General features: G+C 34.4%; 2 protein-coding genes across 2 annotated transcripts in view; both read right to left on the reverse strand.

The window, feature by feature from the left end:
- Window positions 1-1,542, reverse strand: part of CNGB3 (cyclic nucleotide gated channel subunit beta 3) — a 663,489-nt gene extending 661,947 nt beyond the window's left edge. Inside the window, exon 1 of the mRNA XM_084508686.1 lies at window positions 1,514-1,542. The gene's annotated coding sequence lies outside the window, so the exon portion shown is untranslated. The remainder of the gene's footprint in view (window positions 1-1,513) is intronic.
- Window positions 1-24,744, reverse strand: part of MMP16 (matrix metallopeptidase 16) — a 190,278-nt gene that overhangs the window by 135,950 nt on the left and 29,584 nt on the right. The window lies entirely within an intron of this gene.

Raw genomic sequence — 24,744 nt, forward strand, 5'->3', positions numbered from 1 at the left:
TATGCTTTCTGCAGTATAACTTAAGATTTAAGAGAGGGTTTCTTTTACATTGTCATTAGTAAATGCTTGGCAATTTAACAATCTCTCTACAGTATAAACATTTATAAAAATGTCAATCATTTTGACTTTTATGTGCTTAAAAATATTCAAATTTTCCCCAGAGGGTGGTAAGCTAAGTTCCTTGTCCTGTTCTTGGTACAATCATAGGCTGTTATTACTGAAAGTCCACCCAGGTTTTCTGTGGTTTACAGCTGGATCTAAATATGGTGAGATTAAGGCTTTCTCTAATGTCTTTTGAAAAGCTCCACTAAAATTACCTTATTTCCAGCTCCTTTACGTTTATTCTTACATTTTCTTCAACAAGATGTAGGAGATGGCTTCTGTTTTTGTTTGTTTGTTTGTTTTAGGTTATGTAAACCTAATCACACTGCAGATATAAAGTTTTTCCCAGCACAAAGTAACTAGCCCTATTAAACAAAAGGAAACAAACAAACAAACAACAACAAAACACGGCTATCAGTATAACCCACAACTATAGTAAAAAAGAATATATTGTATTCCATGTTTTACATGGATGTTGCCTCAATCTGGTTTTGCATATTTTGCATATTTTCTAAACTGAAATCCTCACACAGTGTTGAACAGAATCTAATGGAGAAACATTTTTTCGTAGTTTATCTCATTCCAGTAATTTCACGATGAATCAAATGATAACAGTTTAATGAGAAGTGTGCTCTGGTGCAAAGAATAAACAGAACTTAAGAAGAGAAGCTGCAAAGATACAAACACTGAGAGAGAATGTGTTTTCACTAGAAGTTGACTTAAATATTCTATAATACCATAACCTTCAGAATTGCAAAACATGCTTGGCAAAATCATAAGGCCAAAGTCAAGTTTTATGGCTTTCTAAAAGTAAGGAAAACATAAAAATCAACAAAAGACCTACCTTCAACAAGATCCAGATTTTCTCAGGTGATATAATACTATCACTCCATTGCCCTAATTTGCTAAACATTTCAAAGCAGAAATCATATTGTAGTGGCAAGAATACCTAAAAGAAGTTTCGAGAAGGGTAACATAGTCTATGAAGAAGTGACAGGAAAAGTATATGTTATACAAGTTAAAAGGGAAATTCAAGAATTCCAAGATAAAAAGAAAAAAAAAAAAAAAGATGAGATGTTAGGTTGAATCCATCTTAGACTTTGTCACAGAGAAATTTATTCATCCTTGATGTTAAATCTGATCTGTTTCTGCAGTAGCCTATTGTCGTGGTTTAACCCGGCCGGCAGCTAAACACCACGCAGCCGTTCGCTCACCCTCCCCGCTCCCTCTCTGGGACGGGGGAGAGAAATGGAAAGTGAAGCCCGTGAGCTGAGATAAAGACAGTTTAATAAGACAGGAAAATAATAATAACAAAATAATAATAACAATAATAATAATAATAATACAATGGTGATAATAGGAAAGTAATAATAATATGTACAAACAAGTGATGCACAATGCAATTGCTCACCACCCACTGACCGATGCCCAGCCTAACCCCGAGCAGTCCGGCCCCCTCCCCCTGGCTAGCCACCCCTATATATTGTTTAGCATGACGTCAGATGGTATGGAATACCCCTTTGGCTAGTTTGGGTCACCTGTCCTGGGTCTGTCCCCTCCCAGCTCTTACTGCACCCCCAGCCTGCCTGTTGGCAGGACAGAGCGAAAGGCTGAGATGTCCTTGGCTTGGTATAAGCACTGCTCTGCAACAATTAAAACATCGGGGTGTTATCAGCACTCTTCTCATCCTAAGCCAAAACACAGCATTCCACCAGCTACTAGGAAGAAAATTAATTCTGTTCTAACTGAAACCAGGACACCTATACTGCCTGAACCAACAAAGTAAAATGTCTTACAGTTTCCTCTAAAAAGAAACAAAAACTTTCATCAGCAGAAAATATAATAGAAATTCAATAACATGTTCCCAAAGTTCACTCTACAAATTGAAGAAAATCTTGTTCCTAGAATTACACTAAGCTGCTACAGAAACTTAAAACAAGACCATTAAAACAATGGTCGAATCTGTTCCAGTTTATATGAACTTTGTCAAGAATTATAGGAGATCTTCTAGCTGAGGAACAGGCTTGTGAGAATCAAAAAGAGGTCATCAGTCTAGAGAGATGTCGAAGTCTTACTGTGAGGACTTGTAGACACTCAAACAAATAATACTTTTAACATTTAATGTAATTTACTGGAATCAGATCCTTGCTACCAGACTGTCTATACAAGGACAGATTTATACATAATACAGTTGCCACTGTATTATGTATAAATTTTTACTAAAATCATATAGTCTGCTATCCAGCAGTGGATTCCAGGAATTGGATCTATGATAAGATCTAAAAAGTTTGAACTATAGCAGGAACTGCAGAATAAAGTAGAATTATAAAAACATCCACTAAAAATTAGAGTGCTGTAAAATAAAGCAGTTACGGGAAATTACCACTTACAGGAATTTAGCAAAAAGTATTGCTTTGCAAATTAATATGGATTATGTCACAATTCTTTTATCTAGAGCAGGTGATCCAAACTTTCTAGACAAACTGCTCTCAACTATATCTTTCATTTCTCACACACAAACATTCATTATTTAATGGTTTTAATTTAATAAATAAATAGATAAATATCTGTCTTTCATTGTTTCTATAAGGACTGATTTTTTCTGGAGTCAGTTCCAGGATATGTGTGAGAATTTGTAGGCTGTAGAACAGAAGAAAGGAACATAATATTCCTAGTAATCTGTAATTTATTCCCTGCAATTTTTTGTTTTATGAGGAGACTAGATGCTCACACAGGAAGTAGATGAACACAAATTCTGAAAAACTTCTTCCTCAAGAGCTCATTTCTGAAAAGTGCACTTGAAATTGACAAAGATCAGTTTCATTCTATTATTTACTAATATGACAAAACACCACTGAAGCCATATTTTACTGGTCATGGCATTAGATTTCCACATTCCATGAACAGTTACAATGTTTTTACCTTTTTACCTCATTAAGTTAAGAGCTTGAAACAGTTTGCAGGATTAAAGTCCAAGAAATTTGCATACATATAATAGGCACATGGTAGAAGTTGGCTTATTGAACTTTATTTTTTATTTCCCTGGCACAACTGGGCTTGAAGCATGAGTTTAATGAAGGAAATATATCCAGCTACCAATCCCAGCTTTTAGTTATTGCTTTCCTTCTCCTGGAATTCATAAGCATCATATTTGTTTAATTTTTACGCTAATTTGTAAGAATTACATTTCTATTTCTGTCAAGGCTAAGTTGTTGCATTTAGTAATTTGAAAAAGTTTTTCTCATACTATCGAATAAATGAGCAGGAATATTTCTTCAGAACATTAAAGAGAAAACATCTGCCCCTAATCTAGAATTCACCATTTTTCAACATAAAATGTTACATAAGACTGAACAGTTTTGTTTTGTTTTGTTCTAATCCCATTTTATTTTAGTTTAAAAAAGTTAGACTAGAATAAGATGTAATTATGTGTAAAGCTAAAACACTAAATCTTTGATGTAAATAAATAGAAGTCATAATCAAGCAATATATCAATATCTCTTAGCAAACATCTAGAAGTTAATTATACTAATTTCACACACTAATGGCTTTGCCCTGAACCTAGAAATGCCTAAAGCCACTTCATGAAAGGAAAAATAAAAAAATAAATGCTGTAAGGGTGAATTTGAACAATGTAAAGCTCCTGTTTAAAGGTCTTGCTACTGTGAAGTTTTATTTAATTTTTTACTCAGTAAATCAGATAGTGGCACTTTTTTGCTTTAGCTGTGTGTTCAGATCTATAAATCTTCATTTGTCCTGGTTTTAGATCAAAGAGATTAGCTCCAGATCAGCTGCAGAGACACAATCAATTCTTGTTCTCTGAATGGAAAGCCCCCATTGTGGGTTCTTCCAACAAAATTAGTTTAATTATAAATCCAAGAGCAACCTATCAGAAACATGTTAATAAAACCTGTTTCTAGATCCTAATCTATATTCTCACTTCTAAACGTGTTGTTGTTGTTGCTGTTTCCTGACATATTACGATATTAATTTGTATAATTTGTTGTTACAACTGTGCGAATTCTCCTTCAGACTAAAAAACATCCTATTATCCAAATCCTATGACAGTTCAAGGGTGTCACTCTGCTGTCACTGAAGGTAAGAGGCTCTCTAACTACAAGACCGATGTGATATTATAAGCTTTAAAAACATACTATACCCTTCCAATCCACATTTCAACAATAATCTTCACATCTGTGTTGAATTCTATGCAGCAAAACCAGCTAATTCCAAATAAATGTTAGATTCATAGAATCATATAATCATAGAATCATAAAATATCTCAAGTTGGAAGGGACCCACAAGGAACAACAAATCCAATTAGTGGCTCCACATGGACCCCAAAATCAAACTGTATGTCTGAGAATGATGTCCAGATGCTTCTTGAACTTCATCAGGATCAGTGCTGTGACCACTTCCCTGGGGAGCCTGTTCCATTGCCCAACCACCATCTGGGTGAAGAACCTTTTCCTAACACCCAGTCTGACTCCTCCACTGTCCCAGCTCCATGCCATTCCCTTAGGTCCTGTCACTGTCCCCAAAGAGCAGAGCTCAGCACCTGCCCCTCTGCTCCCCTCATGAGGAAGCTGCAGGCCGCCACAAGGCCTCCCACCCTCAAGAGCAAACCAAGGGTCCTCAGCTACTCCTCATATGTCTTGCCCTCTAGACTCTTCACCATCTTTGTAGCACTCCTTCGGACATTTTCTAGCAGTTTTATGTCCTTTTTATACTGTGGTACCCCAAACTGCACACAGTGCTTGAAGTGAGGTCACACTAGCACAGAGCAGATGGTCAATCCCTTCTCTCAAATGGCTAGCAGTGCTATGCTGGATGCACCCCAGGGCATGGCTGGCCCTCCTGGCTGCCAGGGCACATTGTTGACTCATATTCAACTTGCTGTCAACCAAAATGCCCAGGTTTCTTCTGCAGGGTTGCTTTCCAACCTCACATCCCCCAAGTCTGTACATACAGCCAGGGTTGCCCCTTCCCAGGTGCAGAATCCAGCACTTGCTCTTAAACTTCGTATGGTTGGTGAATGCCCAACTTCCTAATTTGCCAAGATCTCTCTGCAAGACCTCTCTACCTTCAATGGAGTTGACATCTCATCCCAATTTAGATTCACTTCTGGATATGCAATAATTATTAAACAGATGCTAAATTCCCCCTATTGTTGTATACCTAGGGTTCACAGGCCACTTCAGCGTTTACTTGACTACTATGACAATTACCACACCAATTCTCAGTCTTCCAGGACATTGCTAGCTCCTGCTAGGTTATCCACAGAAACTCAGAGACAACACAGGGAGACTTGAGCAACAGAACAACAGGAGTAAATGAAGGGCAGTCACTTTGTGCAAATGTTTATACTCCTTTGCCTCTGGATATGTAATAAAATATAATCTCAAGATTCTCCTGGAATTTATGAATTGGGAAATCTGATTTCCTGTTCAAACTGTAGAGGTCCGCAGTGCTCTTATGAGAAAGAATGATTTCAAAACAGTTATATTATACAGGGTTTTCAGTCCCCTTTAAGTTTTTTTTTTTTTTTTTTTTTTTTTTTTTTTTCTGAAGACCAATACCTAAGAATCTAACATAAAACCATCCATTTTTGTGTACCAGTCTGAGATAAACAGCACTCTAGAAAGCTGTTATTTCTGTAAGCTATCCATATACTCATAATTTTGCAATTAGTAATTTGAAAATGACACAATGGGAATTGTGCTGTATCTTTCAAATATACACTATAACTGTAACAGTGAAAGGAAAGTAGAGGCCAAAAGAGCAGAGATAACACCTATACATATGTGTCATTCTTAAATATGTCTGGTGTGTCTCCTCTTCCTTTTGCGTAACAATAATTACTAAACATTTTATAATTATTTGTTACAGAATAATCATCACCTTGACCTTGGCAATTAACTTTAAAAAGTTATCATAATATTTTGCATGTAAATTGAGTATCACAAAACTCTCACTTTCTAAAGAATTTACCCTCTACATTCATTTACCCTCCTTAAAGTTAATTATTACAATGTACCCATAAAAGATTGCATAACAATGTCTCCAATTGCTGTATAGCAAAAAAAAAAAACCTAACAACAAAACAAACAAACAAACAAACAAAAACAACCACATCATTTTAAATAGGTAGTATGTCTTTGACTTTTTAATATTGGATTATGGCAAGTCAAGAAAGTCAAGGTTCTTCTGACAATACACTGCCTCTTTTGCTTTGCCATATTGGCATTCAATTTATTCTCTTTCCCTCTGAATGGTCTGGGAAACAGTGCCTAGACAACTAACTGCATTAAAAGTGTAACTTAAGCAAGAGAGGATTTTATCTTTTTATTTGAAAAACATGCTAGCAAGTGTCCTGCAGCTGTCATTAATTAAGTCTAGTACAACACCATCCTGTTTAAAATTCTGACTTTGCTTAATTACAACTGCGGGTAAATCTCCTTTGCATGTGGTTAGCATAAACATTGATGTATATGACCTATAAAACTACAAAGTCTTAAAACAACCCTAATAAAATATATTGTCACCTTATTTAAAAGTACTCCTGTATATTCAGCTCATTGCCCTAAGTACCTGCAAGATTAGAAACTGTCATTTCCTGTTGTATAAGAAAAAATAACTTTCCCATATAAAGCTACACAACACTGATGATTAGTGTCTCCTAACGATCTATTGTTAGGAGATTGTTTGAAATAATGTTAGTTTCCAAATACAGTGCTAAAGCAGTTGCATGTACGCTACAGGCCCACAATTCCCATACTAATTTGTATTTCCACAATCACAGTTTCTCGGTGTTAACACCATTTTTCTCTCCTCTTTTGTAGTATAAACACCTTCACTAAAAGTGAGAATTGATTTATTAGCACTCTCTTTAAGTAGATCTAATGCATCTGGAGCATCTCTCTACTGTGAAAGAGCAAAGTAACTCTGCAGACTATTTAGCATCTTTTTCCAAACTTAAATAAACTCATTTACATGAGCAATGATGCTAGAGATACTGCTTCTATCTGGGACAGAGAGTAGACCCAAGAAACAGCTACTGAATACAGAAAACATCTCTCTAAAGGAGACAGACCTCTCCAATTTGCTTCAAATATTACTGATGCATAGCAGAACGAGAAGTACCAGTTTGCTCATGCAGCATTGACAACTTCCTTACATATAAGTAGGTAGGAACACTTGACAATAGTAGACATCTAATTGCAAGAGATGAAAAATGGTCTTCTTATGTGACAAGGGAAAGGGACAAAGTAGGGCACAAAAAGAAACAAGAAAATGACATGTCTGGCTGAAGTCCACACCCCTGTGTTTCCCATTAGTACAATATTTCCATTACAGATTTACTATTGCAAATCCGTGAAGGATGAAATTCCACCAGTGACAAAGTATGAAAAATATATTTTTTTCTCATTTGCTCATTCTAAGAGGTCCAAATTCACTTCCAAACTCAGAAAATACTTGATTCATACTTAATTGAACCACATGCTGCTCTGAGAGAAAAAATACTGCTGCAGTATCCAGCACTATACAATCCATTAAGAAGAAACAGATCCCTTTCTCCATGCATCCAATTTACCATTATAAAAACTCTATGTCCCTCTTTAATCTCAAATTAGGTGTTAAAGAAGGATGATAATATCAATATATTATCATATAAAGCATCCCTACAAATACTATCAGTATTCAAATTTTTATTTTTGTTTTTCTTGTACAGTGACAAAGTTTAGATTTCCTGTGAATTCAATGGACTGGCTAAGTACTGTTTATTGTCTCTTTCATATAAGATTTAGAGCCACTTTTTTCTTTCAGTCTGTTGGTTTCTGTATCCTCAGGTATGCAAACAGTAACATTAAAAACTTACTCTTTTGCTCTAGGCCCTTCACCATTTTTGTAGCCCTTCTCTAGACACCCTCCAATAGTTTCACATCCTTTTTGTACTGTGGTGCCCAGAACTGCACACGGTACTTGAGGTGAGGTCACACCAGTGCAGAGTAGAGCGGGACAATCACTTCCCTTGACCAACTAGCAATGCCGTGCTTGATGCACCCCAGGATAGGTTGCCACTATTGGAGCCAGGGTACGCTGCTGGCTCATATTCAACATGCTACCAACCACAACCCCCAGATCCCTCTCTGTGGGGCTGCTCTCAAGCAGTGCATCCCCTAGTCTGTACATATAATCTGTTCTCTCTTTAGCTTACTGAAAATCTAGAATATAGTTTTTCTCTTCAAGTGTTTGTCCAATAAGCACACATCTTAAATCAGTTCATTCTTGACAAAAACATCAAAAGCAAGCTCTGTGTCACATATCAGTTCAGCTCTACAGAATATGAGTCTGTTGTGATAGAATTACACACCTAACTGGTTATAAAGCTCCCTCTATTTAAGCAATGGTTGATTACTGTGTTTAATTTGGCACTCTCAAGTGCACCTTCTAATCTGACGTTATTTCAGACAAGCAGGATGCTCAGATTCAGCTGCCTCAACTCTACAACTAGCTCTTCAAGCCTTTTAAATGTCGCGGTTAATTAAATACATTTCCCCTAGAAAATACATTACTATAACAGAGATGTGGCTTACTAATTTCTAAAAGGACAAATTTGTAAGAAAGAAATCAGGTTCAGCAAAGGAATTTCTAAAATACACAGAAGTGTTGTTCTCCTGAAAAAGAAAATGACCAACAAATGGGGAAAAAAAAAAAAAAGAAAGAATAAATTCTCCAGGTAAACAACTTGCTGAATGTAATTTTAATCATGAAACTTCAAATGAAAGCTATGCTTTGCTTATCCAGCCAGAAGCTACGATATGCTCACTCTCTCCTCTTATATTCCAGTAGACATAAATAACCTCTGTCAAGGGAATGCTTCTCTTAAAACTTTCCTATCTCTTTCAATGGAAGTTCTCCTTGCCCTAATGCTCCTGCTATTTGCTACTGGATTTCTTGCCAGAGAGCTGTTCAGAGTAAATGGTCCTGCCTGGAGAACATCCACCCTGTTCCCGACGGGAATCAATACCGATAGCACTTCATTTCTCTCACATATCTTCCCACACGAGGCACTAGCTTTGTTGTATAAAAATGAACTTTTACACCCTTAACAGCTATATGCAAAATAGGACTCAAATGAATTATGACCAACACACAGACACACATAAAACCCCAAAATATCAAGGAAACCGTTTTGGAGACTTGGAACCATCATATGTTTATAGTATGCAGTACAGCAGAATATGCTTGAACTAGTGACAGCAGTCAAATTTAAAGGGTGGTTCAACTCCAAAATGTGTTTTTCAACATCTTTTATGAGATTACAATCAAAAATAAATAAAAAAAATGAACTCCCCAGCCCTTTCCACTCCTTTCTAACTCTCAGCATGGGATCCAGAAAGCTGTTTTCTCTCTAACATCCAGTAATCTTGATCCAATTTGTACGTAACAAAGGGACAATTATGGCAAGGATCACTTCTCTGGTCTACTGTCCTCATTGGTATATGATATATATATATGTCCTCATTGGTATATGATTGGTATATAATATAGACATTAATAATTATCTTTAGTAAATATGGTTAGTTATCTGATAATATTTATAAATCCTATACATATATTAAAATATGTCTGCAGTCCACTGCAAATTCCCCAAATTCTGTAATGGATACAAACTCAAGGTGCAAATCTTGTTTGGAAAAAAAAAAAAAAAGTTTTTACACACTGTTTTAAGGTTAATAACAGAAGTTGTGCTCCAAGGCTGCTGCAGGAAGTGACTGGGAATATTTGACAATGCTCTTCTCTGTAATCACTGTGAAGAAATAAGTTCTGAAGAGGTGCCATTTTCAATTTCTAAAAACTCACCTTGGATAAAATGTTGTACTTCAGCTGAGGATTATGTAGCTCTAGCAACATTAACAAAATAAAACAGAAATTTATTTCTGCTCATAAAATTCAATAACAATTTGTCACCTGCTCTTGCTACAGAAAGAGCATTATCAGTAAAGGCTGGGTTTACATTACCATACAACTGATAGTAGGGCAACCAGGACAGTGCTACCGGGATGGATGTTACCTCAGTATACAAGAGGCTGGAGAAGGGAGACATGCAAATAGCATGGAGGGGCAGAACAGTCAAGCACCTGTGTCATACTTCATTGGATTGCATACCCCAAGTAAAGAAGAAGGCCATACAACTACCTTCACCTGATGGGTAAATACAGGCTCTATGAGAATACAAATGCTCTTTTAAATTTCTGCTTGTATTGTGGTTTTATTACTTTTATGTATTTTAAAAAAGTATACAAGTACAATGCACAACATTACCTCCTCACCATAAATCAATGTCTCAACTGAAATATTTATGGATAAAGTATCAGCTGTATTAATAAAGAATGTGGTTTTGGCAGCCAATCATTTTGACTGCACAGAAAGAACTTCTACCATTCATAATATTTTAGGTAGGCAGAGGATAATTATCGAATACCTAATCAAATACCTGCATTTTGCAGTGCTTGGCTGTGCCATTAAAGGTGCAGCACTGAGTTGTGTCCAAGGTCAACAATTAAAAAAATCAATCATTTAAGTAATAAGCACTTGCTGACTTTCCTAAAACCATCCTTCAGTTGTGAAGTGTTTTTAAACAGATCAGGAAGATGGCTAGGTTATGAAAAAGTTCTATTCTCACTATCAGACCTTTTCAGAAATTTAAATTAGAATATTGGCTTCAGACACCTCAGCATAGTATGTCTATTAAGACTCAGATAGGTATAACCAGGAGTACTGCTCAGATATAAGTGATTGTTAAAACACTATCTTCATTAACGGTATCTTAATAATGCCCAGTACTGTGTATTATAGATACAGCTTATAATGTTTTATAAGGTTATAATTCAGTCATATATTTAAAGACTAAGAAAGCAGTTTTTGTTGTCTTTGTCAACTCGTCTATTTAAAAGGAAGAAAGCTGAGAATTTCTTGTAGTTTTGAAGGTTAGCAGCAGAATGTAGACTGCACAAGTATTTGTGCTCCAAGGCTGTTGCATGTCACTGGGAAGATCCAAGAATTGTTTGTTGAAGGGTCTTGTGGAATATAAGGGGGAAGAAAACAGCTTCAGTCCAGTATCTTGCCAAGGGGTGGATATTACAACTCTCTCTTAAGCAAGACTTGAATAGAATGTAGCAGACATTTTATCAAGCAAGAATGAAGCATTTTTTTCCAACTATCTTTCTGAAATTTGCAATTCAGCATAATACAGAAAAGCAAACAACCTCTATAGCCTCAGAGAAGTTAAACATGTCTCAATTTAACTGTTTACAAAATGGAGAATAACATCAGCCATGTACATTGATAAGCTAATTGGAAATGTCTGCTGATAGGATAATTGGAAATATCTTCCCCTTTTTGTAACTGTCATGTGCTAAGGTACACAAAAAGTTGGAAGCAGCAGGGTTATATAGTAGTTTGTTGCAAAAAATCTTCACAATATTTTTACAATACCATCTCAGAAGGGAACAATGAAACTCGTTTAGGTTTTTCAGAACATTTTGAGATCTTTGAATTACTTTATTTAGTGTTTTTTAAGGATTTTTTTATTATTATTATTATTTTTTTTCCAGTTTCCAACATTCCAGGAAGCCAATGCCTCTGTCCTTTTTATTCCATTTCTAAAATGTTCTCTTTTTATTTGTTTCTCCAAAATAAAAAATAATAATAATAAAAAAAAAGGAAAAAAAAAAAAGATAGAGCATAATAAAAGTAAGCATGACTGAAAAGCAGTTGCTATGGTTCACTGTGTTTCACAAAGTGCTGAGTGGAAAGTAAATGGTAGAAAGAGGACAAGAAGAATAGCTAAAGCGTTCCAAACAGGGAGAAATGAATGCTTTGTAGTACATGTGAATCTGTTCTGCAATTATTATTCTGAAGAGGAAAAAATTCATATTTCTTTCTTCAGGTTTGAGAAGAAACCTTATCAATTCAGCATTCATACCAACCTCCCCACGAGGGAGCGTATATATAATACACATTTTTATTACAGATAATGTATCTTTATTATATAATATGTATGTGTTATATATTTTTTTTATATTCTGTATTTATATATAATTTAAAATATAGCATATTTGATGTATTATATTTATGTAATAAATATAACAGATAGTAGATAAATATATTTTATTATGTACATATATATGTATTTTCAATACACTGGCTATTTCACATGCTATCACAGTTTCTTATAAGTGCATTTTTACATGTAGAATTCTACATGTATTCAATCAACACATGCATGACATCTTAAAAGAGAAATCAACTCAATCTGCACTCTGCTCCTCTAAAGATTCATGATGGAATTATGTGGATGTTTCTGTAGAAAAAAGATACCACTTGTTCTGTAAAGCATCTTTAGGCCAACTGCAAAACTAAAGGGTTAAGCCTAAGAAAGAACCACATGACTGGTGATTATGTGAAGTAGCTAACTCCCTGCCATATCAACATTAGATTATCATTCTGTAGAGGCTGTGCCTATAGATCTGTTTAATGAATCCCACAGAAAAAGAACTAAGACCTCTTATTTGAAATTAACATAAGAGGGTGGCGTTTGCTTTAAACCAGAGGCTAAGATCAGTCTTTATACATCAAAGATCAGTATGTGTATCACCTCTGTTGCAGGTGATATTTACCTTCCTGAATTTCCAAATCACATCAGATCTTAAGGCTCTATACCACTCTTTTCAATCTACAGCATTTGTTCTAAGGTCTCATTCATCTTCTATAATTTTTTAGGAAAACTTTCATCTCAGAAAGTGGTTAGGAGTTAGAACAGGTTGCCCAGGGTGTGGTGTCACCATCCCTGGAGATGTTTAAAGAAAGGGTAGATGTGGTACTTAGGGACACGGTTGGACTACATGATCATAGAGGTCTTTCTGACCTTAATGATTCTATGATTCTTTGAAATGGTGTTTCAAACAACAGAAATATATACAGATATATTTCCTTAAATAGTTAACCTTGTCAAAAATGTTACCTATTCTATTATATTAGTGCAGTTCTAGTATTGGGCATGCATCATACAGAGTCATTTTAAAGATTAAAGTAGAGGTCATTCAGACCAAACCTATTATCCTGCAGAAATGACTTGTTTCCATTCATTGTCTAGTTTCAGTCAAGTGCTCATCCTTAACCATGAACATTAGTCTCACTTATATGCTTACAGAAAGTTATAGCTGTCTATTATTACAAATAATAGGAATTTCAGTGCATGAAGTGTATAAACTCTATGGTTTCAGAGCTACACATTCTCAGAAATGTAAACAAAGGCAAACTAAGGAATGCATTTCAAATATCAGCAAAGGATTTGAAGGAAACAAAGCTTTTCTCTTCAGCAATACTCTTCTATTATTTTTAGATAAGAAGATCAATACAAGTTTGTATTTTACAGTGCATTCCCTGCAACAACCCGTTAGAAACTGGAAGATACAGACAAAGAATACAGAGATAAATTGAACATATTTACACTAATTTATATTTCCTCGATTTGGAAAACATTCATTTTCCTCCTTGTACTCTGAAGAGAAGTGAAATTTGCATGTCTGCATATGTTTAACAAGAATTTAAACACATACCGTGTCTTGGTGTTCTCATAACATCTTTGCCTCCATACTACCACCATTTGAGTGATATTTGTGTATCTCTAAGAAATGATTACCTTTCATCCGTATCAGCGTAACAAGGGAAGAACCAAAAATAATTGTTGTATACCCCACAAAAATAGCGATTTAAAAAATTATTATATCATAATAAAATAAAAGAAGAATAACCCATCTTAGATAAGGGGAGTCTGAGTACTATAACCCAGCAGAAGATTATAGTTGAGAACTAAACTTGATTTGATGTCTGACATTTAGTATTAGATAATAATAAACATGTCCTGTGAGACTAATATCTGGCTGAGTTGTGGCTACACTGCAATCAAAGCAGCCTGATCATATTAACTTTGAGGACCTGAGTAAAGGTCTAGAATTTGTTTCTTGTGCTCCTAATGCAGTAAAGAACACTGCTTTGTTGTACAAAGGCTGTACTGCTCATGCCCTGAAGAGTCTGATTTCAAGTGAGTCAGAGAGACAAAAATGTAAGGAATAACTAGCAAACAACATTTATTTACGTCTCAATGATAAAATTAACCAGACAATAATATTGCATCCATAAAACATTGTAAATTGATGATATATGGAGCAAATTACAAGTCTCCATAAAAACACATAGTTACTTGAAAATACAGATCTTCAAAGGGATTTGGAAAAGGAAGAATGAGTGACCTGGAAGACAGTGCCTCCAGTTCTGCTCTTATTATTATTACTAAATGAGAAAAAAGGTGTATTTCTGGAGCCATTATTTCGCAACTAGAAATCTCATGTGTTTGCCCCTATTTGACAATAGCAATTAAAAACAAAACAAAAAACACTTAGTCTAAAGAGCCTACCACATTAAAAAGCATGATAAAATCCTCCATGTAATTTAATTGTTTTAGTAGATAACTGGAGCGGGTCCGGGGTTTTGTTGCAGGGAAGCAGTTGGTCATACTTACGGAATTTCAGTCCATTTTTAATTACATGTATTTGACTCAGCAAGCAATTTTTTACAGATAGAAAAGTATAGTTTTTCAAACAGCAAATCTCAAAGCAATAGCTATAGCTAGCTGGTACTGCAGGATTAAACTTCTTCAGTAGCTTATCAACCACAGTTTAGCCCAGTCAAGTTAAACTAAGGTCATAGGTTCAGGTACAGCTGCCTCTAGCTGATGAGTTCTGAGATAAACAGTGCAGGTTCTCTATAGCTGTAATAGGACAAGAAAAAGTGCAGAATAGCATGTTTCTTTTCAGCTTATTTCTATCTCTGGGTGAGCTAAACACAATAGCTTTCTCTCCATCCTTTCTCGATAAAATAAACTAAACTAATCTCTCAGTAGAAGCTTGCCTATTGTACTTTTTTTTAAACTTGTATCGGTACTCTAATTTATTATTGAGACAGCTTTCGGCAGACCTACCTGTGTCGGGCTTACTTTAACCATTAACCATTTCTCTGTGACCTGCTGTGCCTGCAGACAGGCAAGTTATGTTCTGAAGATGCTTCATCCCATATTCTCATTTGAGATGTTACTTCAGCAGATGGGACATGCTTTTAAAAATTGAGAATAAAATAAGGCAGTTAGTGGGACAGTCCATGGAGGATAGGAACAAAGAGAAATAGAAATGAAATGGAAGGAATAATAAATGCTGAGAGGTAAATTTGAAGAAACAAAGGGAAAGAAAAGGCAGAAGGTTTGGCTACATAGGACAGTTATGAAAGCATTCAGGAGTAAAAATTTTGGTTAAATTCTGTGGAAAAGGGAGTAAGGTGCACAGAGATGGTGTAGGAGAGTGGACAACAGAAGAAGAGAAGAAGGAAAATTAAAAACAGGAAGCCATATTGAGCTGCTTAGTATTTAGAACAAGTTCACCTAAGTCAGCAATTTCTATGTATTTCTAGTGAAAAAAATAGCGATATTTATTAAGAATTTATTTATTTATTTATTAATCTCTGGATGAGAAAGCAACATCACCTTTTTTTGCACCTTTGAAGTTTTAAGTACTGCTTTCATTCCTCACAAGGAAAAAGGTTAGTTCTTCACTTCAATACAAGGCAGGCTACAAGCATTCTTCCCCCAGAATTTCTTCTTTAGATTCTTTAGATGCAAAAATTTGTTTAATTCAAAAGAAATATTATCCAAGAAACTTGTCAAAACTCATGAGCCACATAAAGCTATGTAATACTAATTGGAAATTCAAACAACAGCAAAAAAAAAAAAAAAAAGTTAATGAAAACCATAGTGGAATTTGAGAATCACCTGCAACACTTTTCCCCTTTTCTGAAATTTCTTGAAGTTTCTGTTTAGAACAACAACAACAAAATGTTTCTAACGTCACATTTCATTAGGCAATTATTTCTTCCATTTTCATCTACTGCCATGGGAAACAAATATCAAGTTTGTTAACACTGTAGGAAGTATTAGAACCAGACAACTGGTTAACAGACAGTTCATTGCAATGCCTATCTATAAGGTTTTCAAGATGATTCATAAATAAATAAATAACGATAATGATAGTAATAGTAATAATACATTAAAAACATAATAATAATAATAAAACAACCTATTTTTGGCTCCCTACTTACAAAAAATCTGAGTAGTAATCATATTCTGAACAATTTAAAGTAAACATGAATAGATGATTCTGGAAGACTCAAACAGTAAAATAATTGCTAACTAACAGGATTAAATAAAATCCTGCAGCTGCAGTCTCTTATATTGGGCTAATACAAGCATTTCAAGATGCAGATGTAGGAAAAAACAAAAACAAAACACTACAGTAACACTTAGAACATAAAAGCTTCATATACAAACAGCATATGGAATGAAAACATACCATTTGTAGAAAGACAATGCTATTTCCTCTTAACAGAATTTACACACATTTTAAATATCAATAGACACACAAGAAAATAAAAAGAAATGAATATCTCAATGAGAGAGCTTAGCAAAATCAACACTTATTCCAGTCATGCAGAAGACACTAAACTTCAAGTAAGTTATTACTCAGGTTTTGCAAATCAGCATTTACATTCGCTCACACAAAAAAATGCAAAATATAGTGGGCAACAGCATCAGCCAAGAGTTTAGCTTACCACAGACCATATGGGAGGATGTCCCCATAGACTGTGCATCTTGTACTAGCATGGCATCTGCAGTACATAGTAACACTTTATCTGATGTAATAAGGCCTTCTGCTCTTAGTCATTCCAAGTTATAAAACAAATGATTAAATGATTTCACCATAAGCAGCCGCATGAAACACTGACAAGGTGGGATGAATATAATGGAGTTATTATTCCAAATGCCAGGCAACTTGTTACTGTTATATTAACAGTTACAGCCAAGCTTATCCTTTTGTTAAAATACTATATGCTTAAAAAAAAAAAAAAAAAAAAAAAAAAAAAAGTTAATTAACAGAGTAAAACTTCTAGAGTTCTTTGGTATCTTACAGTGGGGGTATGTTTGTGGACCAATGCATCCAATGAAAATATAATAACATTTATGTAAACTGCATGTTATCAACAAATGACTGTCATGCTTTGAAAACTGTTAGCTAGAGTGAAGTAACGTAAAAGTGCCACCCACAACAAATACACAATATGTTCATTGCTATGCATTTTCAACAAATATTAAGAGAGCACAGACTTTAACAGCTTGTCATGTGAGATATGTTCACAAAAGTACATCTTCAAAAATATTAATAGATCACAAAAGACTTTAGCAACTTTTGCTATGAGAAGCTTAGAAGAGCTGCAGTTTTTAGAAAGAAGGACTTTCCAGTGGGACAGGTACCTATAGACACCGTCTCCCATTATGTCATTGTGATAGTTAATAAAAATGCAGCTGATAAGCACTGTTGAAACAACATCGAGAGAAGGATGCTTTCCAACAAAGTTCCATGCTTCAGTCATAGAAGGATGACATCACTAGAATTTATTGTAATAAAACAAGTATCAGCAGTCCTTTTTTATTTCAGATGTTTTCTCATCAAATACAGCCTTTATTTTTCCCTAGCATTAGAATACACATCTAACTACAAAAAGAAAAAGAGAGAATACAAATGTCTTAAATTAAAGAAGAATAGCATACATTTATTTCTTTAACATTCCACAGGGAAAAAAAAAATAAATAAAAAATAAAGTAAGGAAACCAGTCTAGATTTACCCAAAGGAACAAAGACACAAAAGGTAATCCATCCACTAGTTCTGGGGCCCATGGGAATCTTCATTAAAAGTGAAAAGAAGTAGAAAAAAAATCATGGTAGTAATTATTTTAGCAAATTAGCATTTTCCAACATATATTCATCCCTAAAAAATTTCTGTCTGGCTCTCATCTTGTCCTGTCCTATGCTAAAAGCCCTGAGCAGGAACTGCTCTGGCCTAAGTGACAAACCCAACAATACAGTAAAAATATCTTCAGCATACTACGTCTTCTTAATCTGCCTGCATTCAACATAATAACTCTACTGGGAGCTACTGATAAAACTAGACCAAGATAGGGACACATTAAAGATTAGTTTTAGAGATTTTGGCAGTGATGTTATGTTCTCAAGCACCATTGACATTAGTCTCTTTTTTTTATTACATCTTCAATTTTAGCATACTGTGTCTGCTTTTAAACATTTTAAACACTTCACTCATGTAAGGACCATTTGACCAAACCGTGTTCCATCAACTACTTGCAAATAATATATATATATATTATATAATATATATATATATTTATATATATATACTTATATATATTTATATATATATATATTATATATATAATATATATATATTATTTGCAAGTAGTTGCAAATATATATATATATTATATAATATATATATATATTTATATATATATACTTATATATATTTATATATATATATTATATATATAATATATATATATTATTTGCAAGTAGTTATCTATTATATAATATAATGATATAATAATATAATATATAATATATAATATAATAAATAATATAATAAAATAATAAAATAATAAATATATTGTATAATATATTATATAATATATTATATATATAATATAATATAATATAATATAATATAATATAATATAATGTAATATATAATAATAATAATATAATATAATAATATAATATATATTATATATATTATATATATTTATATATATATAATATATATATTATTTGCAAGTAGTTATCTATTATATAATATAATAATATAATAATATAATAATAATATAATATATATTATTTGCAAGTAGTTGATGGAACACGGTTTGGTCAAATGGTATATATATATTTCAGAATTTTAAGAGATGGATTACCCAGAACACCAGGAATCCAAATTTCACACTGATTTTCCTTAAATATTTTATCCTTAAAGGCCTTGACATCATATCATATAATTTAACACATAAAGCGCATCTCCAGCTCCAGTAATCTAATCCTGTTTAAGCAGGCAAAATTCTTTCAGTTTTCTCAACGTCTCTATAATTTGTGTCAACTTTCTGCTTGAAATAAAGATAACCGTAAAACATACTGTATAAAAATACAGTATGCAAGGCACCCCTAGGATTGCCTTGGATTGGTTAACTGCATAGTTATCATAATTATTTTTTATGTAATACATATCTACCTAATAGACAATTTCCGATTGTCTGTTTCAGAGCAAATCCAACAAAACCACTCTGGTTATAAAAGTGATTCTCAAACTAGTCCAAATAACTGTTGAATTTGCTCTGAACCTGTCTATTGAAGTTGGCTGCTGAGGAGATTTTAAAGTTCAAGGATTACTCACTTGTGAAGCTCCAATAACCTCAACTGTGTTACAGGTCCTGAGCACTAGGCACAAAAACATCATCTCCAAACATTTGTAAGGTAAGGGATCAGCTCTCTGCAAGGCTTTAGAAGAATGCTTTTTCAATTGTAGTACTAACATTTCATCTAAATTTCCATTTGAGTGCTAGAATGCTTAAACAGGATTACTTAGAAGAAAGATGTTTTCCTGTCTGAAAGTACTGTATGTTACTTACGTTCTGCAGATTGTCTAACATCAGTAAAACATGGTGAGGCACTAGTTACTTCCTGCTTGAAAAATGCTGCTCATTTCCTAGTACTTTTCATGTAAATACTGCCATTCCACAGCTAATTGTCATTAAAGAAAATGTAATAGGTCTTCCTTCAGAACAACTGAGTTGATATCTAAAGGAATCAAATACAAACTTTTAATAACAAGCCTTAGTTTAATTTTCTCACAAGCCAAGCCAAATGAAACACAACTAGGCAACAAATATGATTACCATGAAATAGGAGAGCCACTCTTTTTCCATTCCACCAACTAAGCGAGATCTTTTATCGTCATTTTCAGTGTAAGCATAGGTCTTCATTTTTTTGAAGAATCTCAGAATTAATTACATAAGAGAATTCACTTCTGAATTCTTAATTACCATAGCACTGTCACTGTTGTATGTGAGTGAGGTCGTGTGGTAAGAACCAACACTTGTCTCTAGATTGAGATAGAATAGAAACTCTTGGTTGATGAGTAGGTAAAGCAGATATGACAAAAGATGGAGGGATGTGGGGGAGAAGAAATGGATTATTCAGGTTTTTCCAGCAAACAGGGAAAGGTATCAAACTTCTACTAATCTGTTCTGGCGGGTGGTATTGTTTGGAAGGTTCGGTGCAGGAAGAAAGAGTCAGGATTTTCTCCTCCTATTTAATCTGGTTGTCCAAGTGAAGGTAGATTTCACAGGTTCTAGAAAAGAAGCTTTGTATGAAGCTAATTAATGCCGATCCCCACAGGTGTTCTGTTTCTTTTCAAGGGCTCACTTGGAACAGCTGTTTCCAAACCTCCCTGACTTGGGTGGGTAGATTTTTTATGCACAGACACAGGCATTAACTACAAAACCTCCAGATAACTTTCCGTGATAATTCTAGACTGTCTACGAGAAAATAGGACACAACACAATCACTAGAATAGACAGACTTGCTTTGGTACTGTTGGAGGTTGAGATTAACCAACTTCTTCCTTTCTGTTCACCCACTAATAATCAAGAACCCAGCCACCCTGCTATGGAAAGATGAGGAGGTACAGCATGGTGGAAACAGGAGAGCACTTCAGTAAAAAACATGAGACACATCAACACAGGAAATGGGTTTAATGAAAGTAGACTCCTACTCTTCTGCTTGTATTTCTACCTGTTTGCCTGAATTTGCATGCAGAGAGGCTCTGAGCAGCAAAGCTTTTATTCTACATAAGTAGCAAGCTGAATTCCAAGGTATGTGAGCATGTACTGTTAGACAAGCTAGCTCAAATAGTAGAGGCAGTATAGTTACATTATAGAAGAGTTCTGCCACAGATAATCAGACCAACCACTGCATCTTGTTGTGGGAACATATCCATAAATTGGTTAATCTCAACCTCCAGTGTCTAATGGACAACCTCATGATTAGAAATTATGAAAAATAAGATGAAAGGATTCTAGAATATGATCATGAATACAAGGTTGTGTAGTTATTTCTCTTTAGAAATTTTGGACTTCTGCTATTATGACATAATACCTTCTCAAGACACTGGTATATTTACTCTAAGGATTTCCATGCACATTCAGCTTTTAAGAACTTTGACATACAAGCAGCCTAAAACAAGAGATGTGATGAGATGTCAGTGCCTGAGAAAGAAAAAACGCATTCCACTGACTCTTGGAAGCTTGCCTTTCTCACTTAACCTGTGCAGTGTCTAAGTAATATTGGTTTAGCATTATAACTGAGACAAACAGGGGGAGAGCCCTTGAAATATTTCCATATCCTAAAAGAAATGGAAAACTATCCATTTCTATATCACCCTAGTTATTTCAGAAAGAAAAGCGTATCTCACTAACTTACCATCCTCTTTTTAAATAGTTCTCTTCTCTTTGGATCCAGTTTCTGACTGACAGCCTTCAATTTATCACAGACTGCCTGCCACACACTTCTTCAAACATTTCAGTATATATGAGGATATATTAGCAGGATAGCAAACAGACCTGGAAATGCCTTCTATATATCTCGACTACTAGTAATGATCAAATGCTGCAAATTCCAGATCTCTCTTTATTTTTACATCCTCTCTTTACTTTTCCATCTCAGCCGCCATCTCCTCCTCGAACCCCCAAACAATGCTCTGCCAAAGCTCTTCTATATTCAGCCTTTCAGCTTCCAAGCCTTTCTTTGCTTCATACAGATACCAAAGCTTACCTGTCACACAAAACCATCAGAAATGAAAAACAGATATTAAACTTATTATTTGCTTATTTTGACCTGTGGACATACTAATGAATGCACAACTTGAAACTATCATGCAGTAGCTGATATAATATTTATTTTCAAAAAATCAGAGTAACAACAAATATACAAATATTTCCAGAAACTGCAAAATGTTAGACAGCAATAAAGCTTGTAACTTCAGCACGGATTTACATTTTTGTGAAATCTCTTTTGATAGTACAAGAAAAAGGCTTTGACTCAAAGTTTTTAGACATGTGCTGTACTCATTTCTATGGAAACTTAAAGTTTGCTTTCATTTAGGAAATGCAAACCAAGCAAGCCTTACAAAATCTATATAACCTAATTAAGAAAGAAAAGTACTCAATTCTGAAAGTCAGTTATCACATCACACCAGAAGTGCTTTCCTATGTCCAAGCTACACATCTGTCCAAGTAAACTGAACAATGAATGAAAGGAAAAGAAATAACATGCAGCACTTTATTGGACTCTAAATAGCTTGTTCCCAAAGGGCAGACAGACCCTGAAATCTTTATCATCCAGCTATATAATCACCAAACCCACGAGCTATCTATACATGCATATGCACCACAGTCAGACAATCACAATCAAGACCACACAAAAAACTGAAAGACATCTTCTCAGGTACTGGGATCACTGGCCTTAAAGGATTTTTTTTCTCAGAAGAAAGAATACTCTTTTTTCTGAGAAAAATAAAATAAAATTATAATAACATTAATAAAAATTATACATCATTCCCATTATGCATTATTTGGAGAAATACTTTTGCCTGAATGTGTTTTTAAGAAACGCTTAGAAGTGACCCTCATTGAAATTCCTTTTCTTCATCATTGAAATGCAATAGGATTATTTTCAGATTAAATCACAAAATTGTCTGGATACATGAGGAAATGAAAACAATTTTAAAAGCACATACAGGCAGAAACAGGAAAGAAAAAAATTAAAAAAAAAAAAAAAAAGAAAACTAAAAAGACAAAAGACTTCACACGCAAGCCTGAGTATTTTTCTGAAATTATCTCTATATATTATATAGATACATATATTATATAATATTATATACATATATATTATATATATATGTATACTCTTCACTGCAATTGCAAGTTTGCACCCATATACCTGATGCTATTCTACACAGAGATTGTAGCACAATTAAAATGTTAGTTTGTGGGTTCTTTTAGCATACCAATTATATCCATAAAACCACAACTCCTGATTTAGGTATGGTGGTGACTTCTCTACACTAGGTTATTCATTCTGCTGTATCTTTTTAATTTCCTGCTTCTGGATCTAGAAATAGACAGAAAAGTGTAGAGCAAACCTACACTCATGTCAATTCTACCAAGCCATATTGGAATTGAATTTGCTACTTTTCCTGTCTCATCTACTGCTAAGAAATAAATTTGTACTGTAAACAACCTCTGATGGACAGTTCTTGGTTTTCATTCTTAATGGCAGTTATGAACATTGTTGGGATGGAATCTGCTGAAAAAGGGACATTGCTAGGGGATTACACTAAGACTCCTCGAAGAGAAAAAGATGAAGGAAAGGAACCTGTAAAACAGTACAGAACTGGGAGCAGTTCTGTACTGCAACTTCACTGAAAAGGTGAAGAAACTATTGCAAACAACCAGGTCTTTCTTTCTTTCTTTCTTTCTTTCTTTCTTTCTTTCTTTCTTTCTTTCTTTCTTTCTTTCTTTCTTTCTTTCTTTCTTTCTTTCTTTCTTTCTTTCTTTCTTTCTTTCTTTCTTTCTTTCTTTCTTTCTTTCTTTCTTTCTTTCTTTCTTTCTCTATGGCCCCACAGAATGGTGCTGACTCAAGAAGTCAGTGAGTTGTCTGGAAGCAAGGTTCAACTATGGGAAGGCATTTGTTTATTAGTCCTTCTTATATTGATTGCCTTCCCTAAGTTGTTTGAATTTTCTTAGAAACTTAATTAATCTAGTTTTATGCTTAGAAATCCTAGAAGTAATTTACTTATTTACTTGTTTATTTAAAAGCCTTCAGGTTTTGTTTGAAGACTTACTTGTAAAGGAAAAGTCTATGAACATCTGTATTGCAGCTGTGGTTGACTTGGGTTCCCATCACACTAAAAAGTAAGTTCTCAAATCAGCAAAGCTTCAAATGCATCTGGCAAAAACAAATAAACAAAACCACCACCAAGAAAAACCAGACAATAACAGAATCCAGCTGTATCTAGCACATTAGTCTTGCAACTTCATGGATATGGCCATCAATTCTAAGAATTCTAAAGGTCTAACTTTTACCTCTGACTGCTGCCAGACAATCACACCTACCAGAAGAAAAAAGCAGTGCCACATGAATAATGAGGATAGATTAAATCCAGCTATTTGAAACAAGGAAAGCCAAAACCACAGCACCAATCACCTCTTTGCAGCCCCTTTAGTCCACGTTGTCAGTATGTTCTGAAACTGTGACTTTGAATACTCAAGTATTTTTTCCATTCTTACTATGCCTTAATTTGAATTCATTTAAACTTTTATAAATGTATTTTTGAGATGTTATGCTCTTCAAGTCACCCTGAAGTTGATCATCTCTGATTTTATCAACAGCAGCCTGAATGATGTAGAGTGATTTTTTGGTGATGCTTGTGCTTATTGTACTGCTAAAAGTACACCCCCATTGACAGCAATTTCTGGACCATCACAAACAATCTAGGATTCAGCAAGGCTCTGTCCATAAGCACAAGGTGTGCACTATGTTTTGCTTCCCTTCTTTCTTCCATTTCCTT

The sequence above is a fragment of the Aythya ferina genome (assembly GCF_964211825.1).
Source record: "Aythya ferina genome assembly, chromosome: 2".
In the NCBI taxonomy this organism is placed as follows: Eukaryota; Metazoa; Chordata; class Aves; order Anseriformes; family Anatidae; genus Aythya; species Aythya ferina.